General features: G+C 36.4%; 1 long non-coding RNA gene across 2 annotated transcripts; it reads left to right on the top strand.

Annotated features, from left to right (window-relative positions):
- Positions 1-1,462: 1,462 nt before the first annotated feature.
- On the top strand, positions 1,463-13,076 carry LOC131364695 (uncharacterized). Of its 2 annotated transcripts, XR_009206505.1 has the most exons (6): positions 1,463-1,665; positions 2,086-2,174; positions 3,883-3,970; positions 8,353-8,424; positions 10,154-10,210; positions 12,342-13,076. It is a non-coding gene; the product is annotated as an uncharacterized LOC131364695 (long non-coding RNA). The 2 variants fall into 2 exon arrangements; XR_009206506.1 differs by lacking the exon at positions 2,086-2,174 and having other exon boundaries at positions 1,466-1,665.
- The last annotated feature ends 570 nt before the right edge of the window (positions 13,077-13,646 follow it).

Here is a 13,646-nt window from a genome sequence, read left to right as displayed (position 1 = left end):
CTCTAATTGGGAACAAAAGGCAATAAAGGGAACTTGGTGCGTTTCCCCACTCAAAGAAGTGTGTTGAGATGTGAATATACTCACTGGACATACTCACTGGCCACTTTAATAGGAACACCAGTACGGTGAACGGGAAAATATTATCTCAGTGACTTTCCTTGTCAAAAGATCTTACTGCAAATGTCCTGTTTGTTTAATTTTTTTTAAAAAATTTTTTTACAAGCTTTACTTGTATTTTATTGGAAATAATGTTATTGGAAATTACAGACGGTGACACTAAAAAATATCTCAAAAGATTTTCTTTAATATTAAATGATTTTTTTTCAATTTAGTGCTTTTTATCTTATTAAATAAGATCCTGTAAAATATTCATCTGTGTTGGTTGGTAATGATTAATTATTAATTTCTTAAAAGTTTTATTTCTTCAAGATCTTTCTTTAAGACATGGTCAATAAATACAATTTATTTATTTAAAATAAAAATGACAAAGGCTTGAATAGGAACTCATATGGATGATACCTAATACTTATATCTTGTCCTATAAGACAGTCTTATACTAATAGTTCCAGAATATTAAATTCTGATTTAAATCTTGTAGAGTTTAATATTTTTTGATGATATAAAGCTTTAGGGTTCGAGGTAGGTATACATCTAGACTCTTCTCTGTTCTGGCACCGAGTTGGAGGAATGAACTTCCCCTAGATGCCCAAACAGCTGAGTCACTGACCGTCTTCAAACAACGGATGAAGACTTAAACTAGCCCTTATTTTTCCCGGTTTGTTTTAATCATTTTAGACTGATGGTATCCTAAGTCTGTGACCTATTGAACCAGTGTTCATTGATAGAGACATCGCTCTGGATAAGATCATCTGCCAAATACCAGAAATGTAAATGCTTTTGACATGGTTATTTCAGGTGTTAAAGAAACTGCTGATCTTGTGGGATTTTCACATGCAATAATCAAAATGGTGTGAAAAGCAATCAAACAGCAGAAGTTCTGTAGGCAGTAAAGGCTTGTTGATGAGAGAGGTCAGAGGAGAGTGACCAGACGAGCAGACTGCGGTAACTCTAATAAACGCTTTACAACCGTGTTGAGCAGAAAAGCATCTCAGAGGACGTTAAATATTGTAATAGATCAGCTACTACAGCAGGATTTCACTCCTACCAGCCAAGAGCAGGAGTCTACACTGGGCACAGGCTGACAGAAACCAGACAGATCAACAAATCTTTCACTGTCCAGTTTTATTGTGAACGTTATGAATGTTAACCGGACCTCTTGACCTGTATGTGTTCCTATTAAACTGTCTAGTGAATGTCTACACTCTATATAAAGGCAGAATGAAATACACTTCGGGATGATGAGGAGCTGTCTTTTCTTTATTTGTAGGAAGAAAAAAAATCTTTCCATTTCAGTTACATGGCACACACACACACACACACACACACAAACTATAAGCCAGCATCAGAATCACTCCGTGTGTCGGGACTGGTGGGTGTGTGCGCTTGTCATGCATGTCTGTGAAATTATGAATGGACACAGAGCGTGGTGTGGTGTGAGAGAGACGCAGAGGAAGGGAGGGATGGAGAGAGGAAAGGCGTATCACTAGAGACACAGGCTTATCATCTGGCAGCACAGCCTCTCTGTCAAAGGTGTGGAAGGAGCCGGTAAGAAGCATCCTTTTTTTCCCCCTTCTTTATTATTTTCCTTAATTCTTTTCTTAAATCTTTTATTATGTGCATGTGTTAAACATAGAACATCGAATGCTTCAACGGTATAGAATGGAATTTTTTCCCAGGGTGTAACTGTAACTCTGGCTTATTAATGTGTGCCTGCATGATGGTGTGTGTGAGAGAGAGAGAGAGAGAAAGAGAGCGAGTCAATTATATGTGTTGATCTGAGTATTTGTATGCAACACTGGTTTCAAGATCAATGAAGGGCAAGCAGATAGACAGAACGTGTGTGTGTGTATGAGTGTGTGTAAGTGTGTGTGTGTATGTGGGGTGGAGAACGAGACACGGGCACACTGGAGGCGATTCACGCTTTGCTATGACTCGGTGTGCTCTAGTGATGTTGATGTGTTGCAGGTTTCAGTGTTGACCAGTGCTCAGGACTCAGCAGGCAGGAAGCACCTCGGCAGAAGAATTTCTATTACATTTAAGAGACGTTTTCCAGGGTATGTGCTCTTTGTGCATGAAAATGCATTGGGTAGGATGGAAAATAATCAGTCATGTAGGAGCCTGAGGGGCTGTGATTTTAATTTTTTCCAGACTGATGGATAGACTCTAGGTATAGGTGATATATATGCTCTTTAAAACACATTAGAATTGCAAGTATATATATATATAATACTATTCGTATCTCACTGAGAATATACAGTTAAAGGGATTCGGAATTAAAACATTGGTAGCAATGGAAACAAAGGTTTGACTGCTTTCCTGTGGACTGGTTATTGCCTGAATGTGTTTTTTTTTGAGTGACACTAGGTTTCTGTGTCTGAGTGTGTGTGTGTGTGTGTGTGAGAGAGATTGTATTGTAAAAATGCAAGTTTTATCATCGTCTATAAGGGTGAATATAATTGACGTTTTGTGAACTAATTGTTAACACTTTGAATTTCACATTAATTCAAACACCCTCTGTGTGTGTGTGTGTGTGTGTCTGTGTGTCTGTGTGTGTGTGAGAGACACTGTGTGTGTGATCCAGACCCTGAACACATCTACCTCAATAAATTTGGAATAAATGCATCATGTGTAAATGTGAGTTAGTGTCTCAAAGTCGGTGTAAATCCATCTGTTACAATATTTAGAAAACCACTCATAACAATATATACAGCAATCATGAGCACGCATTTACCATAGCTACAGTATATAAAATACCCTGCGATGTCTTCTCCTTTTTGCTCTGCGTATGCGTGCGTGCACAAAAACCCAACTCCATAAACAATGAAAATGAAACTACACGCAACACTAACTAGATTACAGATATGACTGACTAGCCTGAGGGTGGAGAACGTTGGTGGTAAGGGTGAGGATGGAGTGGCGGCAAGTAAAAAAAAAAAAAAAGAAGAAGAAAAAAAGTAGGGCAGCAAATAGGTCGTGTCCGTGTTCAGTCACTGCTGCCTTTATTCTTCTTTATCCCTCCATCACGGTTCTGAGATCCGTCTTCTGAGAAGGTCTTTACATTTACAATGTTGAGCAACATTGGTAAAGTAGGACTATAAATATTTCCACTTCCTGTGTTTTAATTCAGATTATACAGTAACGCCATTAGAGCAGATGATAGAGGATGATAAAATGAGTCATTTAGATGTGTGATTATAAAAGGATATGAGGTTTCTACATAATAACTTGCCCTCTAGTCAACACTAGGAATCATGAATTTCTAATTACCATTTTGGTGTGTGTGTGTGTGTGTGTGTGTGTGTGTGTGTGTGAGAGAGAGAGAGAGAGAGAGAGAGACAATTTAATATTTGGAGTCACTCTCTTGTGTTTCCATGGTGACCTGGCCTCTCTTAATACCACTTGTCCCCTCTGGCCTCGGCAGATCAATGCTCATACTCATAATCACATCACAATACATTCACACCTATACCGCTTTTGTATATTTATATATTATGTCAAATCTTTACCTTTTTACCTTTAGTCAATTACTGAAGTAGCAGGGTTTTATTCATGCTTACGGTCTGTACAGAAATTCCATCTTTAATCTACATCCAGTCTATGTTCGCTAAACATCTTACCACGCTCCTGAATGGATACAAAAACGAATCAAGAGAGCAGGGGACCTCTAGTGGTGATGGACTGCATGTCCCTAAATGGTGACATTTGTGCATTCTTATCACATTACATGCTTGTTAATGCGCTGCTGTTTCCTCACACTGACAGGCCCTGAGCGAGTGATCAAGATAAACAGCCTCTTGTCCCTCCTGCACTTGCCAGAAACCTGCTGCACTTATCCAACATGGAGCAGAAGGTACGCAAAGAGATTCAGATCCAAACAGAAAGAAAGAAAGAAAGAAAGAAAGAAAGAAAGAAAGAACAGGATATAGAGAAAGAAAGAAAGAAAGAAAGAAAGAAAGAAAGAACAGGATATAGAGAAATAAATAAATAAAGAAAGAAAGAAAGAACAGGATATAGAGAAAGAAAGAAAGAAAGAAAGAAAGAAAGAAAGAAAGAACAGGATATAGAGAAAGAAAGAAAGAAAGAAAGAAAGAAAGAAAGAAAGAAAGAACAGGATATAGAGAAAGAAAGAAAGAAAGAAAGAAAGAAAGAAAGAAAGAAAGAAAGAAAGAAAGAAAGAAAGAAAGAAAGAAAGAAAGAAAGAACAGGATATAGAGAAAGAAAGAAAGAAAGAAAGAAAGAAAGAAAGAAAGAACAAGAAAGAAAGAAAGAAAGAAAGAAAGAAAGAAAGAAAGAAAGAAAGAACAGGATATAGAGAAAGAAAGAAAGAAAGAAAGAAAGAAAGAAAGAAAGAAAGAAAGAAAGAAAGAAAGAAAGAAAGAAAGAACAGGATATAGAGAAAGAAAGAAAGAAAGAAAGAAAGAAAGAACAGGATATAGAGAAAGAAAGAAAGAAAGAAAGAAAGAAAGAAAGAAAGAAAGAAAGAAAGAAAGAACAGGATATAGAGAAAGAAAGAAAGAAAGAAAGAACAGGATATAGAGAAAGAAAGAAAGAAAGAAAGAAAGAAAGAAAGAAAGAAAGAAAGAAAGAAAGAAAGAAAGAAAGAAAGAAAGAAAGAAAGAAAGAAAGAAAGAAAGAAAGAAAGAACAGGATATAGAGAGAGAAAGAAAGAAAGAAAGAAAGAAAGAAAGAAAGAAAGAAAGAAAGAAAGAAAGAAAGAACAGGATATAGAGAAAGAAAGAAAGAAAGAAAGAAAGAAAGAAAGAAAGAAAGAAAGAACAGGATATAGAGAAAGAAAGAAAGAAAGAAAGAAAGAAAGAAAGAAAGAAAGAACAGGATATAGAGAAAGAAAGAAAGAAAGAAAGAAAGAAAGAAAGAAAGAAAGAAAGAAAGAAAGAAAGAACAGGATATAGAGAAAGAAAGAAAGAAAGAAAGAAAGAAAGAAAGAAAGAAAGAAAGAAAGAAAGAAAGAAAGAACAGGATATAGAGAAAGAAAGAAAGAAAGAAAGAAAGAAAGAAAGAAAGAAAGAAAGAAAGAAAGAACAGGATATAGAGAAAGAAAGAAAGAAAGAAAGAAAGAAAGAAAGAAAGAAAGAAAGAAAGAAAGAAAGAAAGAACAGGATATAGAGAAAGAAAGAAAGAAAGAAAGAAAGAAAGAACAGGATATAGAGAAAGAAAGAAAGAAAGAAAGAAAGAACAGGATATAGAGAGAGAAAGAAAGAAAGAAAGAAAGAAAGAAAGAAAGAAAGAAAGAAAGAAAGAAAGAAAGAAAGAACAGGATATAAAGAAAGAAAGAAAGAAAGAAAGGAAGGAAGGAAGGAAGGAAGGAAGGAAGGAAGGAAGAACAGGATATAGAGAAAGAAAGAAAGAAAGAAAGAAAGAAAGAAAGAAAGAAAGAAAGAGAGAAAGAAAGAAAGAAAGAAAGAAAGAAAGAAAAAAGAAAGAAAGAACAGGATATAGAGAAAGAAAGAAAGAAAGAAAGAAAGAAAGAAAGAAAGAAAGAAAGAAAGAAAGAAAGAACAGGATATAGAGAAAGAAAGAAAGAAAGAAAGAAAGAAAGAAAGAAAGAAAGAAAGAAAGAAAGAAAGAAAGAAAGAACAGGATATAGAGAAAGAAAGAAAGAAAGAAAGAAAGAAAGAAAGAAAGAAAGAAAGAACAGGATATAGAGAAAGAAAGAAAGAAAGAAAGAAAGAAAGAAAGAAAGAAAGAAAGAAAGAACAGGATATAGAGAAAGAAAGAAAGAAAGAAAGAAAGAAAGAAAGAAAGAAAGAAAGAACAGGATATAGAGAAAGAAAGAAAGAAAGAAAGAAAGAAAGAAAGAAAGAAAGAAAGAAAGAATAGGTTCATGTGATTGGTTAGTTTCAGTTCTGTGGTGTCTTATGTAGCTGTGTCTTTATGCAGCTCCAGGATCCAGATGTTTCATTACTCTATGTTCTGCATCAGCTAAATAAAATGGTGGAAATGACAATAAAGGCCTATTGACTCTCTTATAGACTGAGAAAAAAAACCTCTGTGACTCCATTAAATAACATTTTCCTGAATAAATTTCCTAGTTAAGGGAGTCAGGGGATGAAAAATGTTTATTACTGGAGTAAGGAGTAGCTGTGTCTCACAAAGAGTCTCACAAAACACTTAGTGCTGACGGCCTGAGAATACAGATACAGAAATATCTGGAGATACATACGCTATACTTCTCATGGTGTCTCATGGGGAATGCTGTTGCTGTTTTAGTTAAAGAACCTGGAGGAGATTCTCAAGCCTGTTGCAGCCAGGAAAGGACAAACAAACAAACAAATAAATATAATTAAATGAATAAATGAATGAATAAACAAACAAACAAACAAACAATAAACAAATAGAGTTATTTAGATAGCTAAACAAACAAACAAACAAACAAGTAAATAAATAAATAAATGAATAAATGAATGAATGAATGAATGAATGAATGAATGAATGAAATAAACAAATAAGTAAATAAGTTGCATTTACATTATTTATAGACATAAGTGTTTTTGAGTTATTTAGGTTTGTTCAGTTAAACCCTGGCCATTAACTATAAGAACAATTCTAGCTTTAATAACAGTAGCAGTGTTTTCTTCCCTTCACTGAATAAAAGTTAAAAACAGCCCATTGGTGATTCCCCTGGTGAGTCCATTTACAGAAACGTGGGCAGTGAGAATATAAAAAGTCTTTGTAACTCATTTACCTGTAAAGATAAATTTATATTTCTCTGGGTTGAACGATACAGTTTCTGTTCCTGTGTAGTAGATTCAGACCTGAGCTCATCAGCTTGTCTGTACATGTTGAACCCTGGGGCTGAAACCAAGGCAGCAGTTCTGTACACTTTCTCAAGCCAGCTGGTAGCCTACCTTTATGAAAATGGTAAAAAAATATGCTTGTGGCAAGCACAGATGAATGTATTATTCCCCCACAAAACTGTCCCCACTGTCCATCATTACCACAGTATGACACTGATGTGATGTTAGAAATGACCTGCTATAAAAACTGTCACTATAACGCACCTTTGTGACTTTGTCTTTGTCCCAAAAGGCCAAGGCCACCGATGATAAGTGACAAGTTCTGAATCACGAAGATTAAAAGAAGTGTATAATAGGTTTGACCCCTGGTTTGACCCATCATGCACCATGGAGCAAAAGAAAGCAGCAGGAAGCTTGTAGCAGAAAACAGACTAAACCAGTAGGACTACCAGTAAGGGCAGGAGAGAGTTGATCTGAGGTGCTGCTTCACTCTGAGCTTCATCATAACCCCCCGGGGGTTATGAAGCAGGATTAGCATGGTTTTTTTTTGCAGTGTTACCCTGGCATTGTGGTGGAAAACGTGTACAGTGTGGAACAATGATGTGTTCGACTGTTACGGCTCAGTGCTTAGCAACAGACACGCAATCAGGAGCTGAACAGCGTGTGTGTCATACCACAGTCACACAAACACTCTGGTTTGTGTTAACAGCAGTTAAGAAGTTGGTATGGTTTTGTTGTTTTTCCCTTCGATTTTCGTCACGCACACGTAAAAGTAAAATGTACTGGAAATAAAATGGAGTTTGGACAAGGAAAAATAAACAGACAATATATAGATAGCATATGAATAGCAGTACAATACAATACAACCTTATGCATATAAGTCTATCTATCTATCTATCTATCTATCTATCTATCTATCTATCTATCTATCTATCTATCTATCTTCTCTGTCTGTCTGAATTCTCTTTCTTCTTCTTCTTCTTCTTCTTCTTCTTCTTCTTTCTTTCTTTCTTTCTTTCTTTCTTTCTTTCTTTCTTTCTTTTCTTTTCTTTTCTTTAAATCCTGTCTTTAAATCTTTCTTTCTTTCTTTCTTTCTTTCTTTCTTTCTTTCTTTCTTTCTTTCTTTCTTTCTTTCTTCTCTTCTCTTCTCTTCTCTTCTCTTCTCTTCTCTTCTCTTCTCTTCTCTGATTAGGACAAGATGTACAATGTGCTGATTCACCGTACGGCCAGCAGGGGGCTCTAATAAGAACTACTTCTTTCCTAACGCTAGTCTGAACACAGGCATCTTCTGCTCACTGTGTTATTCACTACACATCCGAACATATTTCTACATATTAGGGCATAGAATGCAATTCTGGATACAATGTCGATGAGGTTGTTTCAGAGAAAACTCACTTCTGATGCTTGAAATTGAAAAAAAAAAAAAAATCATTTTTATTCTCTCCACTAACACTTAACACTTGTTCCATTTCCTCAGACGACGTCACCTCAGAAGCATATGGTGAAGAGCAGGTCCAAGTCTACAGAAGAAATCCAGCAAGCCAAGAAGGTGAGTGATCCGGTTACAGCACTCAGTGTGCTTTCTGAGGTTCTTTTTTTTTTGTACAACTAATTTAATTTACTCCATACTCCTAAATTAAACATTCATGCTCTTAACATTCATTTAAACACTGGCATTGATGGATAATCTAATTTCTCATTAAAAAAAATAAAAAATAAATAAATAAATCATGTTTGTGTATGCTGTTGTTCTTGTCACTCAGCTCGACATCAGCATTTTATCCCACAGCCAGATCTGTAACTTCATTCGGTTTATGTATTCTCGCCTTGTGTAAGCCCAGCCAAATGTGGAGACGTATCGCTGGCTGATCCAAACAGACATGCTTCATTGTGTTGAAGCGGAAAATTTTGTCATTTTGTCAAGACACGGTTAAAAAGCATGTAAAAAACATCACAGGTGTATATTACTGCACTTATTCTATATGACATGGTTTCTATGGTAACCGATAAGACAGTGATGGTTATTTTGGATTCATGAGAGGAGTCTTGGGCATAGTGGTTATCATGTTTGCCTTATCACCACCTCTGTCCTTTGTTCATGGAGTTTGTATGTTCTCCCAGTATTTCAGGGGTTTTCTCTAGGTACTCCAGTTTCCTCTCCCAGTCCAAAGACATCTCCTTGTTGTTTGTAGTGTGTGTGATTGTGTCCTGAAATGAGGTGGAACCTCATCCAGGGTGTCAAGCCCCATCTTGTGCCCCAAGCCCTTTTTATAAGCTCCAGGTTCTACATGACCCTGTGTAGTATTATTGGTAAATTTTTTAGTTAGAAGGAAAGAGTGTCTGGTGAGAGAAGGACTATTTATAGCTGTTATAAAACAAGTGACAACAAGAACTAATTATAACGAACCCTTTTATCAGTACGCTGGTGTTCCATATAAACGGCAGAATAGAAAAGGACTTATCAGACATTTTAAAACAGTTTAAACCGATGAATGATTTTCTGGCTGCGAGTCTGATATAAAATGAGTCAAGATAACCCCTTCAAATTTTAGAAGCTTGTGAACAGGCACTTGAAGCATCTCATCTCATATGAGCTTCTTATCAAGTGGGCACTGGTGGCTAAGTGGTAGATTTCTTGCCTACTATGCGGAAGGCCTGGGTTCGAGTGAATGTAGTGCTGTTCCCAAGCCCAGGTTAAAATGGGAGGGTTGCGTCAGGAAGGGCTTCCGGTGTAAAACCTGTGCCAGGTTGTTGGCGACCCCTCACACACGTAGGGAGCCGCTAAAAGATCCACTGTGGAGCGTGACATGACAAAGACATTCAATACTGAATATGGGCACAACAAAGTGGGAGAAAATTACAGCTGTTGGCCTCTGGGACAAACAGTTAATAAGAGCTTTGTGGACATGTAATGACTGATTAATAAAAACAGTGATGTGTCTTTAGTTAAAATAAAATGATTACTTGTCAGATTGCTGTGTTGTAACACAGCTATGCGTAAGCTTTACTGGATAATTATCAGCATTGGCGTGTTAACAGTAACTCTGTTTCATCACAATACGCCTCTGGTTATTCTCCTGCATGCTCTTTCATGTTTCTTGTTGAACCTGTAGACCGTTACAGTTTCAGTTGGGAAAAAAAATGTTCACAGGTCACAGAAAGTTACAAAAGCTAGCATTCGGTGTCATTTTAAATCCAGATCATGAGCACACTTTGGTTATGGTACACAAATTAAAATGCAATATTTATTGAAGCCGAATTTCTCTCCAAATTTCCAGGCCTTCCATATACCCCAGAAGTCCCTTCCAGGTGGATCAGAATTAGACAAAGTGAAGGTGAGGTGATCCACAGTTCAACTCAGGACATGTCTGCACGAGTCATAACTAAAAAAAATAATAATAGCGCACCCTGTTCCGCATTTTAGTTATTATTCTTTACAGACTAGCAAATATGTCAGTAATTAGTGCTTAGTGCTGTACAGTGAGGTCATTGTTTCTTTATAAAAATTTAACCACGGTGTTTAAGGTCAAGAGAAAAAATTAAACTGAAGAAAACAAAACAAGTTTAGTCAGCTTGTTGTTCCAGTGAGTATCAAGAGCTGTAATATAAATCAGACAGCAGTTTTGTCAATTTCATGTGAATGCAGTGCAAAATATAGAAAACAAGCTACTACCTGCCCGAGAACAGCGTCATGATAAATAACGCATTAAGTGCCTTCTGTATTCCAGAGAAAAACAAAAGAAAACATTGCCTTCTTTTGAATAAACCATTAGAATATGCTCCAGAAAGTAAACACACCCCTGTTTACAGTGAGCCACTGTATATGTTTATGGGCAAAGAAGCTGATAAAATGTTAACGTACAGTACAGCTGGGTCTAAACATCTAGTAACAATTCTGACTTTTGTCAAACGAATGCAGCAATCAATCTTTTATAAATTAGATTATTGATAATATCTCGAGTAAAATGTTTAATACTGGTAGAATCTAATATTAAAAAGTTTCCTAGTATTCCATGTGTCTCCTTTTTGTGCTTTAGCGACAGTGTGAACTCGAGCTGCATCAACTCAAATGTGTGAAAAATCTCCTGATCCACTTCAGATCAGATCTATCGGAGTGTCGTCTGATCATGTGATAGAAGAAATTAGACATGAGGGAAAGCTGACCTTTTATATAAAATAGTTAGGGTCAAAATCACACATTTGCTTCACAATATTATTAACCATATTGAACTAAATAAGTAAAATCTAAATTCTAGATATGTTAATTTTGCTGTACATATTACTGATTATTACCAGTTTGAAAACATTTCAGATTTTCAGTGTATGTATCAGATTTTTGGACCGAACTATATCTAAAGTGTAGGTGAGAAAGTAACTTATTACACAGAGCATAACCATATAGTGTATTAAAAAAGCAAAAACAAAAACAACAACGAAAAAACCTAGCATACTGTGGTGTTCAGCGGTTAGTATGTGGGACTGATCAGAAGGCTATGAGTTTAATCCCCGGTCCACTAAGCTGCCACTGCTGGGCCACTGAGTAAGACCCTTAGTCCTCAGTTGTATGAATGAGATAAATGTTAGTCGCTCTGGATTATGGTGAGAAATTAAACAAAAGATTTCTTAAATTTTTAGGCTGATTCTGCAAGAATTCAAAGAGATATGCTTTCCAGGTTTGTCAGGTGGAAATAACACTTCCAAAGCAATCTCTCATGTGTTACTTTTATTTTGATATAGAATTATTCAAATAGTTTTTGAGATATACTGATTTTATATTGAGCATGTCTTTTTCAAGCAAGATTTGGTTTGAAAAGGATAAGGATGTCTGGCAAATACCACAGATGAGGTGAATGAAGAATGCAATTCTGACAAGAAGACACCTCTATTTGTCATTTATACATGAAAGCACACTGAAAATCTTCACTTCATCTTTTTGTGTGTGTTTGGCTAGCCCTAACCCTAACCCTGACCGTGACCCTATAGCACAGGGTCAGCCATGATACAGCACCTGGAGCAAGGAGGGCCCGACACTGGCAGTTAAGCAGTGCTAGGGTTTGAAGCTCACACTGATCAGAAACCCAGAGCTTTAACCTTCACTGTCACATATCAGAAGCTCTAATACTCTAATTAACAGAATTTTCTAAACATTCATGTTTGTTTTGTGATGTCCAGGAACATTAACACTAATGTCTATATTAGTGTGGTTAAATTGATCTCCTTTTAGTTTTTCCTAAAGGAAAAATAAAGGATACTGGAGTAAATAAGATACACCATGAGATACAGCACAAAAATCCTAGCAGTATCATTTAGAGTTTAATAATCGTCCTGTACATTTGTCATTAGGGTTACATAACGCTAGAATGAATAGGATCTTTGATGTTTTGATCTTCTGTGAATCCAATATGGAGGTCATTTGTGGTTAATGTGTGCTGTTGTGTGTAATTGTGTGTGTTCCTGTCTTCATAGGAAGGACAAGAAGAATCTGAAACCCCTACATCAGCATCAGAAGAGCTGAAGTAATATACAGAAGTCTGGAACAATGCAAACACACACACACACACATTAAATATATAGTACCACAGATGCATTTCAGATCCACTTCTCCATGTCTGTGTTAACTGCAATCTGCGACTGCTTCACAAATCTGAATGTGGCTCATTAACCTACATGGAAGTCATTTGGTGCTCATATACCGTCGATTCCAAAACTATTGGCACCCTTCCTGACAGTGAGTTCAGTATGCTCAGGCGTCCTCACACATCTCGCATGATTTGGAAATTTGTAATCTAGTTTCTGTTGTGCCCCTGAACAAAGCCAAGAAAATTAATCACTTAATATCATTGTGTAATTTAATCTGTGTGAGTGTGTTTGTGTGTATCTAGCATCTAGCATCTCATCGAGAGTGTATTCCCGAAATTGCATCCAATTGATGCAATTGATCCAGCTGAGCTCCAAATCCATCACAATCCTGATGAGGAAAAAAAACTTTACTCTAGAAGAATAAATGAATGAATGACCTTTTGCTCATTTGAATAAAGAGTGCCAATGATTCTGGAGTGGACTGATATAAAATGCTTTGTCATCAAAACCCATGTGTCCTGTAGGCGTGGTCAGTGTAGACGTTGAAGAATTGAGATGCTGGGATGTTGAGTTGTATTGTATTCATCGGTGCGTGTTCAAAATAAATCTGGTAAACACAAAGAGTTTGCCTGGTATTTAAAGCATTCGGCACATATCTAGAAAGCCGAACTCTGCTAAAGGTTCGGATGCTGAACTTTCTTTACAGAAGGTGAAACAAACTGCAATAACATTACAAACAAGATGTACTTCAAATCATTGACACCTGACTTCCGTCTGCTTCAGACTCTCTCACTTGAATGTGAAGTGATGATTCCTGACTAAAACATCCAGAATATTTCACCACACAGACAGAATGATAAGAGGACAAAGGTGAATTTAGTTAAAAATTTTCCCAAACAGTGATGTGACACTTCTGGAGGACCTGATGTTTTCATGTTATTGTAAGTCTCAGATGCTCTTAAAGCATTATTCAGAGGTAGCGTCACCATTTCTCATTTCTTTTAATGGAGTTTGCATAACGAAGCTTTGCAAAGCTCTCCTGAAGCACACTGAATAAAATATAGACTTTGAATAGATTTTCAAGAAGCTTTTTAAATGATTTTTAAGGCCCAGGTTTTGGCTATGAGAGCTTCAGAGCACTTGCAGTTCACTTCTGCATGGGTTTTATCAAAAGACTGAAATAATCCTTTA

This window comes from Hemibagrus wyckioides, linkage group LG14 (genome assembly GCF_019097595.1).
Source record: "Hemibagrus wyckioides isolate EC202008001 linkage group LG14, SWU_Hwy_1.0, whole genome shotgun sequence".
NCBI lineage: Eukaryota > Metazoa > Chordata > Actinopteri > Siluriformes > Bagridae > Hemibagrus > Hemibagrus wyckioides.
The sequence above is the reverse complement of the archived record's forward strand: the minus strand, read 5'-3'. Positions and strand labels throughout refer to the sequence as shown.